We start from the raw sequence: 14,760 nt of genomic DNA, 5'->3' as shown, positions 1-14,760 counted from the left end.
GCTGCATATCTATGAAAATAACTGGAGAATTTCAGCCATCACCTTCTATACACTAAGGACTTATTTTCTTGGGATGAAAGAAGCAGCTGCAGTGGGCAGGAAAGTAAAAATATCCTGCCTGTTCATACATTCTTTTCATATAGTTTGAAGAGCACTTCCCCTCTTCATTATGCTCAGCACTGGCAGATAATGCAACTTCCCTCTAGAACCACATGCACTATTTGTACATGTTGAGTCCAACATTAACCTACAGAGCCATTCTAAGTAAAAACACATTAAAGAGAAGTGTAGTTAAAAACAGAGTTGTGATCATGTACTGTACTCAGTGTGCTTAAATAGTGCACGTAATATAATTCATTGTAATAACCACTCACTACTCAGGTTTCTAACACAAAGGAAGATATAGAATAGAATTACATTTCAGACTGGAACTAATTCTGGAGTACAGCCAATCCCATGCAATCCATAAAAATTCCTGTGTCAAAATGATGTGTCCCGTTGTCTTGATGTCTTGACCAAGGTTTCTAAGTTTCTCATTTCTCTGACATCCTCCACATTGACAAAATTACACTGAATATACATTATTCTAAGTGCACCAGCACTGGAGTTCTGCTCAGGAATCTACTCCTTTGCAATTTTTTCATCAGCTTATGCAGTACTGAATGCTGTCATATAGCTAGCTCTCTTCTGTGCAAATTAAAGAGACTCTTGAAGTGGTAGTGAAAAACAAAACACCACTGCAAAGATTTCCCTTTCACCTGCAACTACCTTACCAAGTTACCTTCTTTACTTACAAGTCACTGATGAACTGAATACTATAAAGTAACAGTAATACTTAGCCCTCTTGTAAATAATTCTAAATTATGGACTTCTCAATAATCATATATGTCCTCATAAACTAAATTAGTATCCCTTTGTTATATATTTAACCCTGCAAGTTTTCATTCAGGTTTCCTATCTGAACTGAAATGAGATGATCAAATTTCTGTTGTTATTCAAGGATGTTTTTTATTATATATTTTTTTTTTCTATTTCTTTCACTTATTTGCATGGGAGAATCAGAATGACAGTATGCCAAAGCATATGGAACAATGGCAGGATGCACAAGTGTCCTGCATTTGCATAAAGTCTCTCCTAATCTGAAAAGCCACTGAAAGAATGAGAAAACTAATCCACATTATAACATAGTAAACCTTCTTAAGATTATTAAGTAACCTCTGCACTCCTGGCAGGATACAGGTTCCTCCTTCCTTCAGCTGTAAGCTCCGGCCAGCAGATGGTAGGTGCTCTCAATCAGAAAAGCAGCAAAGTGCACCTGACAAGAAAGGAGTCTTAGAGAGGATGTGTGCAAAGACCACTATTTCCCCTGGCTGGTACACCAGCCAGTGGGGGATTTCATCCAGCAAGATAGGAATGCATCGTTAGAGACCTCCAGTTGTTAGAGACTGAATACATATGAGGGCTAAGATTTTTGAAGCCAAATTCCTACTAAAAACAATAGAAATTTGGGTGTACAAATCCCTTAGTCTCTGTCCAGCCAAAGCAATTTCTCTCTCCCCAGCCTCTAGCTGCTACCCATTGCTTAGTACTGCTGGCACAATTTTTTAGACAGATTTGTTGCACAAAGAGAGACTTATTAAAAACAGAAAAGAATGTGTTGTTCCTCTCTAGCCAGAATCATAGTTTAAAAATCTGTGGGCCTGATTTTCCTGAATGCTCAAAAGACACAAAACAGTTATAAACCCATATGAACCACCTAAGCTCAAGTATACGGCTGTTTTTCATCTCCAGTGATTCAAAGGAGGTATGTTTACTACTGCCATTGGCACAGCATGCTTCCAGAAGAGACAAACAAAATCACTTTTTTTTTTTTTCTTTTTAAACACTTTGTTATTTATTGGTTCAGAGGCTAAGGATAACTTAATATAAAACCAAAATATTTTCATCTTATTTTACAATTATTCTCTTTAACTATTAATAGCCTATAAGGCCACACTGTTCAGATCCCTCTTCTGCCTTCCCATTTCACTCTATAGCTGAATTGACTAAAAGACATGAGGATAGTTACCTTTTTTTGAGCTAAAAAGTTGCAATTCTTGTCTCTGTCCGAGGTGAATATCACCCCAGGAAGACCAGCAGCTTAGTGCATTTTTGTGTCCAGATCCAGGGCTACTTGTACAACCACCTCTTCTATTAGTTTCTATTTAAGTAATGTGACTTCAGTTAGGTATTTGTGCTTTTGCCAGGAATAAAGAGGGGAAATAAAGCAGCCCTTCAAAAACTTTCTCAAAGCAATCAGAGGGCAAGTCAGCTGATGAGTATGTTTATTGCTCTTAAATAACTTGGGAGGCAAGGAGGGACCATTTCAGTGCTGGGAAACCTGTTACCAAACAGACCACACTCCAGGTAAAATGCTGTGGGGTTTGGTTTAGGGTTTGGATTTTTTTTTATTTTTTTTTTGTCTGCTTCATTGATGAGTATCACAGCAAGATTATTTTTTCCCTGTTACAATTCTGAGATGAACAGAGACATCAATTGTCAACCCAGTGTCCTAGGGTATTAGCTGCCTGCCAGAAGCCCAAATCCATGATATTACTGACACACTGCCAAGCTTCAGTTAGTGATCCAACCATTTCCCAATGCTGTTCATGAGCACTAATAAAACTGTCAGGTGTGATTCAGACCAGACCAACCAGAAGTGACTACTGGCTCTACGGAAGGGCTGGGGGAACCAGGGACACAGGTAGTATTCTGGCCAACCTTCCTAATGGAGGTGAAAAATAAATCATGTCAGACCATTCTATTGTTTCCGTGTTTATGGCTCACAGGCTAAGGGAGAAACAGAAGAGAGGATCTCAAGTTTAGTAAGATTGTGATACATGCTGCACAATGCGCCCTCAATGCTTTCAGCAGTCAACAAATGTGTTCTGCAAAACACATTACTATATGATTCTTGGATGAAAACTGTTTGTTATTCCTTTGTGAAAAGATTGCCTAAAGCCCAGTTAGAAGTAAGATGATGGAATATTAAGGTACACTTCAAATTTGCCGGGCATGCAGATGTGAAGAGTAGAAAAACCTTCACAAGACAGGTTCAGAGTTGTCAGTCATTCGCTGTGAAGTTGGTGGGGTGGAATAAAAAGACAAATTCTGCACCTCAGTAGGAAAATCAAATGTACAATTACAAAGCAGAGAAAAGCAAGTTAGCTACAGAATTGCAGGAAGATCTTAGATACAAACGTGCAAACTAAGTTAGCAGTATAATTCACAAATATGGCATTTTATGAGAGGCAATGAGTCCACACCTCTTGGCACTAGTGATGCCTCAGTTCTGAACAATATGTTTCAACATTTATGCAGACAATCTGAAGAGTCCAGAGAAGAGCAGAAAAAAAATACACCACTTTGGAATATACGATCTAGGACGAAAAGCTGAAAGACTTGGGTTTGTTTAGTCTAGAAAAGAGACTGAGGGAAGACATAAGTCTTCAAATATGCAAGATGCTGTTATAAATATGACAGTGATCAACTGTTCTTCATGTCCTGCTAGGTTAGAAGAATAGTTCCGCTTACCGTGTGGTAAAAGAAGATTTGTTAGCTATTAGGACAAAATAACTAACAAAAACAACCATGCACTGGAACAGCTCACTGAGGCTGGTCATGGAATCTTCATCACTGGAGTCCATTATGGAAAGGTTAGACAAATCCCTGTCAGAAATAGTCCTTGGCTAGGCCACAAAACAGAGACAGACTGGTTGCCTGAGCTCCCTCCCATTCCTGCACTTCTGATTTACTAGGGAATATGAAGTTTCTTGCACAAGCCACTTTTTACAGTTTAACAAGTCACACTGACTAATACATTGCATGCAAAAAATTCTATCCAGATGCCAAGTATTTAAAACTCTATTTAAAACTTTACCACTGTAAAAACTGTTATCTTCTAGCAAGAAAATTCAGGAAGTAGTACTCTGTGATATTACCAAACCAAAGGAGAACCCAAGTAATTTCGAAAGACCTTTCAAAATCTTGTGCGTGTCTTCAGGACAAGGTCAGAAAAGACCAACAACTTTTCTCTGTCAGAAGGTAAGAAAACCCCAACACAGCTGGGGTTGTCACAACCTGGCAAAAGCCAACACACAACAGTGGCTTAAGGCTATATGGAAATTTATTCAACACACTGTTATAGAAGGAATGCTCTTGTGTTCAGCAAATCTTGAGTATAAAAACTAGCATATAACAAGCTGATATGCTTCAGAAGCTTTCACACTGAAGCCACCTGGGGTGCTTATAACTGATGAACCTGCTGAATTTACTGAGCACATCAGTCAATAAGTAATGAATCCCTGAATACTTGGAGCATCACATTAGAATAGTGAATACTTATTGTCTGGATCAAACTATAATCAGTTCTTTCAATAAGGGCATAAAAAGCACCTGTGGCTTGTGAAGCCCACCAAGAGCCCATTACAGACCTATTGACAAAAGCATTGTTTCATACCGTGTGTGAAACTTCTACTACAAAGAACCCAATTCCTGTCTCAGACTTACATGCTGTTGAGCAAAATGAAGAAAAAAGACAGGAAGGCTACTCCAAAAGAATTGACAAGAATGAAAAGATATATTAAAAGCAGCCACACTACCGGTTATGGCAGGTAATACGCTTCTTTGTGGCAAGTCCACTCAACTGGTGAAAGCATCAAGCCTAGCAAAGGCCTGCATAGACACAAGGGCATACTGTTAAAGTCTAGAACAAAAATCATGTAAAGCTAAAATCTTTAACACCTTGAGAGACATTATCATCTTTACAAAAGACCCACTGGAACAGCTAAGATGATCTGACAAGGCATAATTCAGAAAAGTACCTCACCTCCTTGAAGTCTGGCAAACATCAATGGTATCCAGGCAATTGATGAATGCTGTCTTGGTCAGAAAGATTCTCCTGAGTTATTCCCCCTCAGAAGCATTTAACAAAAGCATCTGAAGACAGCCTGGAATAATGTATGCTACCTGCTAGGATAATTCATAAAAGCAATAGCCATGGGACTGGAAGAAGCTCAGTTTACTTGCTAAACTGTTTAATGCAAGTTACTGCAAAACATCTTTCTGTTTTATGACATTTCTACATACAGATCCGTTTTTCAGAGATCCCATTCCTGCATTCCTTGTAAACCCAAAACACCCACTGACATCATTAGGCAATGCATTGGCATCAGAAACACAGGATGAAGCCAATAGAGGTTGTGGGTAGCCAAAACTGTGCTGGAGACAGTTCGTCCCGGTTCGGTCAAACTAATTTTTGAAATCACAGCTGGTTCACAAGTTGTGAACGTCCTATGCTCCTAGCAGACCCCACTCCCCTTTACTGCTGGCAGCTCTTTGAGAAGCCGATCCACCCATGCACTGTGCAGATGGCTACACTTCTTCCCTCCTCAACCCTCACAAGCTAGGAACCAGAAACCCCTTCTCCTAGGCTTAGGGAAGTGGTTATTCCCACTTCCCAGCCCAGCCCCACTCCTATAATCCCTGGCCCCACTCCCAGAACCAGTTCATATGCAATGGGCTACACATCCTACTAGAGGAGAAGAGCTAGGAAGGACTGTTTTGAAAAAAATTAAAATCTTATTAATGAATACAATACGAACTTCAAAGTCCTACTGGGGAGCAGTATTTGTGTAACGGCAAAAAAAAAAAAAAAAAACACCACAAATGTATCTTGAATCCTGACACTACTAAAGGCAGCAGAGGGAAACACCCAGGGAGCCAGGATTTCAATCAACAATTTATTTGAGTACCCACTCTTGTAGTGGATGGAAGGAATCTGCTTGAGAGAAATGCAGGAAAGGAAACTACAGATGGAAGGAAAACAGAGATCACAATAGCAAAAAGCAAGGGTTGAAAAAAAAAGCCAGAGTGAATGATAATGAAAGCAGCTAAACAAACTTGAATCCATGTTAGTTAAAATGGGAAAAAAGCTCTGTTAGATTAGTTAAATAAGCCTCCTGTAAAGAGTCAGTGAGCCCTTAATTTTCTGTTATTCAAACTTTTCTTAGACAACATATCCTTTTTCAGCCCACACATATGACCACCATACCACCCAATGCATATTAAGTACAGCAGGGAAGCTGCAGATTCAGGACTAACTGCTCTCAATCTAACAAAATAATTTTGACCATTAGCTTGCAGGGGACAGAGCAAATTGAGCCCTTGAAGCAAAAGTCTTTTCTTCGCATAATTACGGTCACTTGCCCCCATGCAGCTGACAAAATCTTGGGAAGGTAGCCACCTCTCTGGTTCTGAACATGTTATCTTCTACATTTCTAGCAAACCCAGCTTCTTGGATTTAACAGGCTTCAGCTAGCCATTTACTGCTGAAGTTCATGGATGTATGACCTCTTGGATAAACCCTGAGGAAAAAGCAGAATCTCAAACACAAAACTCTTTTCAGAAAATCTCTCTCATATGGGGGTGCAGCGGAGCCACTGTAAAGCAAAAATCCTTTTTCTTTTCTATATTAGAGTTGATGGTTCAAGATTAGATTGTAGAATTGGTTTCTCTGAGCACAGTCTTTTGACTACAGCAGTACACTCCTGTCCATTGAAGCAGGCAGACAGAACCACAGTTGTTATTTTCTTTACTTTCTAGGGAATGATATTATACAGGAAGAAAAAACAAGGCCATAGAACAACACCAGTATGACTGATATCTTTAAATTAGACAGTTACAGGTCTGAGTTTTCTTTCTGCAAAACTGCCGCCAAAATCCAAGGACCAGATCTCATCAGACTTCCTGTCAGTCTCCTCAGATATTGGATGCTATTCACAGATTGAACCCTCTGGATTACAGACATCATCCACTGGGAGATACCTATTTTGTAGTTTTTCCTTCTATCTGACTGCTCTGCTATGCAGCATCTTCTGCTTCTCACTCTCTCCTCTATGTCCTTAACATTAGTTTTCCTGCTTTAGTGGAGCCAGTGTACAGATATTCCAAAGAAAGAAGCCAAAAATCTAAACACTCTCCAAATTTCTCTATTGTACTGTTTGGCACATACAGAAAACAACTTTTGACACTGTGTTTTTCATTATGATGAGAAGATCTGAAACTATGGCTCCCATCACACATCAGAACTTGATTTTGATAGTTCTGAAAACAGTATCATTACCTACCCACTACATTACTAACATCTCCAGAATCATTACTACAAGTTCATCAAAAATAATCACCTGAAAACTAACTAGACATAATATATCCACCAAAAAAAATCAGCAGTCTCATACTTCAGCAGCCTTGTTTTCTATGGATACATTTTATGTTTGATTTCCTATTTCCAGAATTATTTTTTTTTCCTTCATTGCTATATTCTCTTGCAACTAAGGAATGTGAAATAGTTCTTCAAGCCTCCTTGAAGTCTATAATTAATTTTACAGCCAGACCAGATTGTTTCAAGCTTAGCCTTTTAATTTTACATTTGGCTTTTGGGGAGAAAAAAAAAAAAAAAAGGAAAAAATAGAAAGAAAAAAAAACACAAATGTTTCCTTCAATCTTTTGATTAATTTCACAGAATTTCCAGGAACACATAAGCCACATATCAAAACTTTGCAATTTAAAGTCCCATTCTGGGATCTGGAAGAGCCTGCAGTTAACATTCATTTCAATTACAATACTCTATCACGCAGTGGAATCTGTGTTCAGTGGCATTGGAATGTGGATTTAGTTTAACAGTACTTTTACTTCGATTAAGGCAAAATGTTCACAAGGTATGTGACAGTCAGGGGGAAATATTTTTTGAATAAAGCAATAAAGACGAAATTTTATAACCTCCTTTGACAGCAGATTAAATTCACCTTTTGCATCCTTGACCAAAGCTGAAGCAATTCAATTGATGCCAAAGGAATGAAACTGCTGTAGAAACACTTGGGGCAGTCCTACTTTTTTTTAAATCAGTAGCAAACTCCCACTGACTTCAAATCCCATACATGTAGCTCACAGCCACAGCACTGCTCTTGGTTGGCCTACTAACCTTTGTGACTTAACACATGCTACACTTCCCGTTTGCAGCTTCTGAGGAAGCCCTCTGTGAAGGTTCCTGGCCTAAGGTATCATTTTCTTTGTTTACTGTCTGGCTGCATAGATGTCTGGCACAGATTTCAAAGTACAGTAGCTTGAAAATATGCTTGGTGCTTTTGTGTATAAACTGCAGTGGATTGCATCACACATCCTGCATTCGAAACTAAACTCACGTAACTAGTGCTCTCTGTATTATTTGTGGTTTGCATGAAGCAGGTAATAAAATGCAGCCGTATCAGTAGCACAGCTGAGTAGTTTAACATCATTGACTAAAGTGGATTTATTCCAGAGTGACATAAAGTAAATGAGTTCAGGATATTTTTCTTTATGTGCGTAAGAAAGATATATACACTATATTCTGAAAGATCAGCACAGTTCATCTAATCCACTGCCAACATTCACAACACATACAAGAAATTCTATATTGTACAGTTACTGAATTACATTTACTCCAGTTTTTCAGGGCTTGGCACTGCCAAATGCTCTAAACAAATTCAAAAGCACATAAAAAGTACCAACTTAGTCACAACAAAACAAGTGTCTCAGAGCAGTAAGAAAACTATTCTATAAGCTTCCAGGGAGGTTGTTTACAGTATTGGCTGGGCTGGATTGTACTGAACTTGCTGAAGTCAAGCATTTAAGCAATATTTAGTTTATTTAAGCCAGTGATACAGAATCACAGCTAAACAGCCCAAGAACACCAAGGCAGTGGTGGGAAAACACAGTAGGTTAGATTCCAGCCCACCTTGAATGTATCCTTCCCAGTCCAGCTTCAGTGGAATATTACAACTACTCCTACCACCACATACAGAGTTTGTCCCTTTTTCCGATTTTATTGCTGATTTTGTGCTCCAGACTACTATTACTTTATTACCAGCCCTTCTAAAAGGGCTGAAACAGCCATGGCAGCAGCAGTACTGGAGTCACAGTGAATCCCGAATCATGATAGACCCTTGGCACCAGTGTTCCTTCTCAGGCCTTGAATTTCTCACAGGTCATGGATGTTGGCAATTTAGACACAAGAGGCAAGCTCTGGCTTGTTTCTTCTATGCTAAATAGGACAAACAGAGAAACATCAAGGGTTTGGGAGGAATAAGCAATACCTCCTTTGATCTGGACAGGAGGTGCTGCTCCAACAGGAAAAAAATTGACCAACAAGGCTGAAATCTGGCTTTTACAGTATCACAGTATGTTAGAGATTGGAAGGGACCTCAAAAGATCATCTAGTCCAATCCCCCTGCCGGAGCAGGAACACCTAGATAAGGTTACACAGGAACGTGTCCAGGCGGGTTTTGAATGTCTCCAAAGAAGGAGATTCCACAACCCCCCTGGGCAGTCTGTTCCAGTGTTCCGTCACCCTCACTGAGAAAAAGTTTCTTCTCAGGTTTAAGTGGAACCTCTTGTGCTCCAATCTGTACCCATTACCCCTTGTCCTCTCATTGTTTGCCACTGAGAAGAGCCTGGCTCCATCCTCGTGACACTCCCCCTTTATATATTTATATACACTAACAAGGTCACCCCTCAATCTCCTCTTCTCCAAACTATAGAGACCCAGCTCCCTCAGTCTCTCCTCATAAGGGAGATGCTCCACTCCCTTAATCATCTTAGTTGCCCTGCGCTGGACTCTCTCCAGCAGGTCCCTGTCCTTCTTAAACTGAGGGGCCCAGAACTGGACACAATATTCCAGATGAGGTCTCACCAGGGCAGAGTAGAGGGGAAGGAGGACCTCTCTCGACCTACTAACCACCCCCCTTCTAATACAACCCAGGATGCCATTGGCCTTCTTGGCCACAAGGGCACAGTGTCGGCTCATGGTCACCCTGTCGTCCACCAGGACCCCCAGGTCCCTCTCCCCTACACTGCTCTCTAACAGGTCGTTCCCCAGCCTATACTGGAACCTGGGGTTGTTCCTGCCCAGATGCAGGACTCTACACTTTCCCTTGTTAAATTTCATCAAGTTATTCCCCGCCCAGCTCTCCAGCCTGTCCAGGTCCCTCTGGATGGCAGCACAGCCTTCTGGCGTGTCGGCCACCCCTCCCAGCTTAGTGTCATCAGCAAACTTGCTGATAGTACACTCAATTCCCTCATCTAAATCGTTGATGAATATATTAAATAATACTGGTCCCAGTACCGACCCTTGAGGCACTCCACTAGATACAGGCCTCCAACTAGACTCCGCCCCATAGACTACAACTCTCTGGCTTCTCTCCTTCAGCCAGTTCACAGTCCACCTCACTACCCGATCATCCAGACCACACTTCCTCAATTTAGCCGCAAGGATGCTGTGGGAGACCGTGTCAAACGCTTTGCTGAAGTCGAGGTAGACCACATCCACCGCTCTACCATCATCCATCCACCGTGTTATTTCCTCATAAAAGGCTACGAGATTGGTCAAGCACGACTTCCCCTTGGTGAAGCCATGTTGACTGCCCCTCATAACCCTCTTATCCTTGATATGCCTTAAGATGGCACCAAGGATAAGCTGTTCCATCACTTTCCCAGGAATGGAGGTGAGGCTAACCGGTCTATAGTTACCCGGGTCCTCCTTCTTGCCCTTTTTGAAGACAGGAGTGACATTTGCTTTCCTCCAGTCCTCAGGCACCTCTCCCGTTTCCCAAGACTTGGTAAAGATGATGGAGAGCGGTCTAGCAATGACCTCAGCCAGTTCCCTCAGCACCCGCGGGTGCATCCCATCTGGACCCATGGATTTATGGATATCCAGATTGCTCAACTGGTCTTTAACCCATTCCTCATCGACTAAGGCAGACCGCTCCGTTGACCTATCTTCATCCGGGGTCTCAGCGGTACAGGGCTCTTCAGGACTGCCTCCAGCAGAGTAGACAGAGACAAAGAAGTCATTCAGTAACTCTGCCATCTCTGTATCTTCTGTCACCAGGGCACCCGTCCCGTTCATCAGCGGGCCTACATTGCCTCTGGTGTTAGTTTTACCTGCCATGTATTTGAAAAAGCTCTTTCTGCTGTCCTTGACCCCTCTCGCCAGCTTTAATTCCAAGGAGGCCTTAGCCATCCTAGCAGCTTTCCTACATCCTCTAGCAGCAGCCTTATATTCTTCCCAAGTGGCCAGCCCTTCTTTCCATGACCTGTAAACTCTCCTCTTCCACTTGAGCATACCGAGCAATTCCCTATTTAGCCACGCAGGTCTCCTGACCCTCTTCCTCGACTTCCTACGTGTCGGGATGCTCCGATCTTGAGCTCGGAAAAAGCAGTCCTTGAACGTCAACCAACTATCTTGGGCCCCTTTCCCTTCAAGCAGCCTAGCCCACGGGATTTCCCCTAGCAATTGCTTGAAGAGGCCAAAGTTTGCCCTGCTAAAGTCCAGGGTTGCGATTCTACTTGCTATTCTACTGACCCTACCACACAAGATCCTGAATTCTACCATCTCGTGGTCGCTGCAACCAAGGCAGCCCTCAACTTTCACTCCTTCAACCAGACCCTCCTTGTTAGTGAGGATGAGATCCAGCAGCGCACCTCTCCTGGTTGGCTCATCCACCATTTGCATGAGGAAGTTATCATCCATACACTGGAGGAACCTCCTGGACCGCGGCTGGGTTGCCGAGTAGTCCTTCCAGCAAACATCAGGGAAGTTAAAATCCCCCACGACGACCACGGCCTGTGACTGTGAGGCCGCTGTCAGCTGCCTGTAGAAGGCCTCGTCAACTTCCTCACCCTGATCCGGTGGCCTGTAACAGACCCCCACAACAGTATCGCCCCTGCCAGCCTGCCCCTTAATTCTCACCCACAGACTCTCAACTCGCTCATCATCTGTCCCCGGACAGAACTCAACGCACTGTAGCTGCTCTCGCACATAAAGAGCAACCCCACCACCCCGCCTGGCTGGCCTGTCTTTCCTGAAAAGGACATAGCCCTCCATGACTATATTCCAGTCATGTGAGCTGTCCCACCACGTCTCTGTAATTGCCACCAGATCATAATCTCCCGACTTAACACAGGTTTCTAGCTCCTCCTGCTTATTTCCCATGCTGCGCGCATTGGCGTACAGACATTTCAGGGAGCGAGCCGAGCACACCGATTTCACCCTAGGATTACAGGAGGCCTCCCAGTCTTCATCAATTCCGGAGCGCTGTCCCACTGAGGCAAGCCGAGCTACAACCCCATCCCCCTTCAAATCCTTTTATCCTCTCCTAGTGGAATCAAAACCATTGTACAGTCTACATAGCTGAATAAATTTCTTCCAAGTCAATTAATATCAACATCTTTGATCTTAAAGTATTACATCATCATAGGTTACTATTATTGTTATTCAAGGGCAACAAAAATCTGGTGTAGCTTTCCATAACCTCTACTACACATCTGAAGCTTGACAGAAACATAGTATGTGTTTGTGAGTGGACCAGCATGGCCTTCTGCAGGCAGGATGGTTAATTGTGTTCAGTTTTCCATATTTTTTGATCAGCTGATCCTAGAAAGGATTTCTAAAGCTTGCAATTCAAACCTAGCTCCAAAACAGCCAGCCTGCCCTTGCTGTTTTGCAAGAAACAACAAAATTATGTTAACAGTTTATTTCAAGAATACATGTTAGTAACTGCCAAATAACAGCTGTAATGACCCTAATGCATTTCTCCCCTTAGAGCTTTTTTGTTTAGAAGCCAGATGCTGCCCAAAATAAAACAAACAAACAAAAAAATCATTCTTTACCATGAACTGTCCCATCATCCTGAATTCCCCGTCATTTCTCTGCTACCACCAGCACTATACCTTGCCAGAGTAAAGAAGCCACCTAAAAGATTTACTCCCACCTGGGATTACAGACACCTGAAAATGCATTAAGGGCTTGAAACAGAGCCTGTTGAAATCCAAGGAGTCTTTGGATTTTGACTTCAACACGCTTGTGATCAGGTCCTAAGAGTTTATTTTTATTATTCACTTATGTTTTCCCTTGTTTATGTAAAGAACCATTTCACTGAAATCCAAGCAGAAGGACTTGAATATTTTTGGTACTGTATCAGAGCAATAGTTTAATCATAAGTTAAATTAAGAAGTGCCACTATCTGCAGCCAAATGAAAGGCTAACTCTGATGTACCACCTGTGCACTGCTTCTCTGGCTCAGCATTGACCTTGGTTGACAGGAACATGTGCTTGGAAATTGTACCCAAGAGGAAACTCATCACAACATGAACAATCACAGTAGAATGATAAACACCCACACTGAACAAGAAAGCTGCCAAACCCTTAAAACAGCCACGACTCTGACTGCATCTGGAAGAAAATATGCATTTACCAAAAGAATGCAAGTATATATACATAAGTACGTCCATGTATTTACACAATCTCTTGCTCCACATTGTGCCTAGAGCATCACGATTCATTTTTTCATAAAGCACATGCATAAAAATATCCTTCTGCTCCCTTATGCCAGAGACAACTAAGATTATCAGGTTCAATACATGCAATCACAACAGAAGGTTGTGATGTTTTACGGTGACTTAATCCCATTGATCCATTCACATACTTTCCCCTTAAGAAGATAATTGATGTTTTTAGTTTTGAGTAGCTTGATTTCCTTTTAATAATTTATGATTGCATGCTCCACAAGATCATCAAAGCTGTGCGAAGGCCATAAAAATACATTCAGTGAGAAACTGGTCTAACTGTGTTTCCTCTTAACTAATGGAAGAAACAATGGGGTTTAAATGTTACATGGATGATTTTCCTTCCTGCACATGTGGTCTTACGCAAGATTCCTGCTGTGGAAGTCTAAGGTTGGCAGACATCTTCAAAGACAAGCTAAAGAAAGAAAACAATCTTTATAGGCTCAAATCTGTTCTCAAGCACAGGTACTTGCACATAGACAACACAATGCATTCACACAGAAATCACCTGGACCATGAAACATCAGATACATTCAGTGTTAACACTCCCAGAGTAAGCCTTTCTGTGCAAGTGTTGGAAATGAAGAAACAACCAGTTAAGACTGAAAACTTTCTTCTCTGATATTTCACCTAAAATATTTGCTATCTCCTGCCATCTGTAGACATTCATAGACTGTGAAGTGCAAGTCACCTGGGGGCAATAAAAGGAGTTGAAGATGTTCAGTTTCTCAGCATGAGAAGCATACTTGTAGCAACACTTGCAAGACTGCAAGAAACCAATTTTTAATGTGCCTGGATGTTAATCGAAGGAGATCTGTACCACTCATGTACGAAGAAGACAAGAAAAGGAGTTGCATTTCTTGTGAAACATATGGGTATTCAGGGATTAAGGATAGGTACACTTGCAGTCTGCCTCTAAAAATGTCTGACAAAATTCATTCAATTGTGAAGGTCAAATCTGACACCTCTTGGGTAGATTTCATGCTGCAAGCAGCAACTCTGCTTCAGATGTGTGAAACCCTTGGTGTGGCTAGAAAAAGCTGTGGATCAGATGAAGCAGCAGCTCCTGCAGGGTGCTGAGCCACTACAGTTCCTTTACGATCACTGGTGGGTTGCATTATTCCTGCTTTTACCACATGTGTACATTGCAGCATTTAGTCACATAAATAAGGGAAGGAACAGTGGTGAGGATGCATGGTTTTGTTTTTGTTTCAAAGGCTGGCTGTGCCTGTAGACTTGCCAAAGCCAGATGCTGTTAACTGTGAATAGCGTTACTCTGCAAGATGGGCCAGAATCTTCCAGACACTGGGTGTGGCGGGTGCGAGGCCGCTTCATTAGCTG

At 41.8% G+C, this 14,760-nt stretch overlaps 1 long non-coding RNA gene across 1 annotated transcript; it reads right to left on the bottom strand.

Annotated features, from left to right (window-relative positions):
* Positions 1-1,168: 1,168 nt before the first annotated feature.
* On the bottom strand, positions 1,169-6,406 carry LOC133224710 (uncharacterized). Its single transcript, XR_009728938.1, has 3 exons — positions 6,284-6,406; positions 4,868-5,007; positions 1,169-1,315 (listed from the first exon to the last, which is right to left on the bottom strand). It is a non-coding gene; the product is annotated as an uncharacterized LOC133224710 (long non-coding RNA).
* Positions 6,407-14,760: the final 8,354 nt, after the last annotated feature.

This window comes from Neopsephotus bourkii, unplaced genomic scaffold, assembly GCF_033783945.1.
Source record: "Neopsephotus bourkii isolate Nb327-2 ecotype Australia unplaced genomic scaffold, CSIRO-AGI_Nbou_v1 NB_1707, whole genome shotgun sequence".
Lineage (NCBI taxonomy): Eukaryota > Metazoa > Chordata > Aves > Psittaciformes > Psittacidae > Neopsephotus > Neopsephotus bourkii.
Note: the sequence above shows the minus strand (reverse complement) of the source record. Positions and strands in the feature narration are given on the sequence as shown.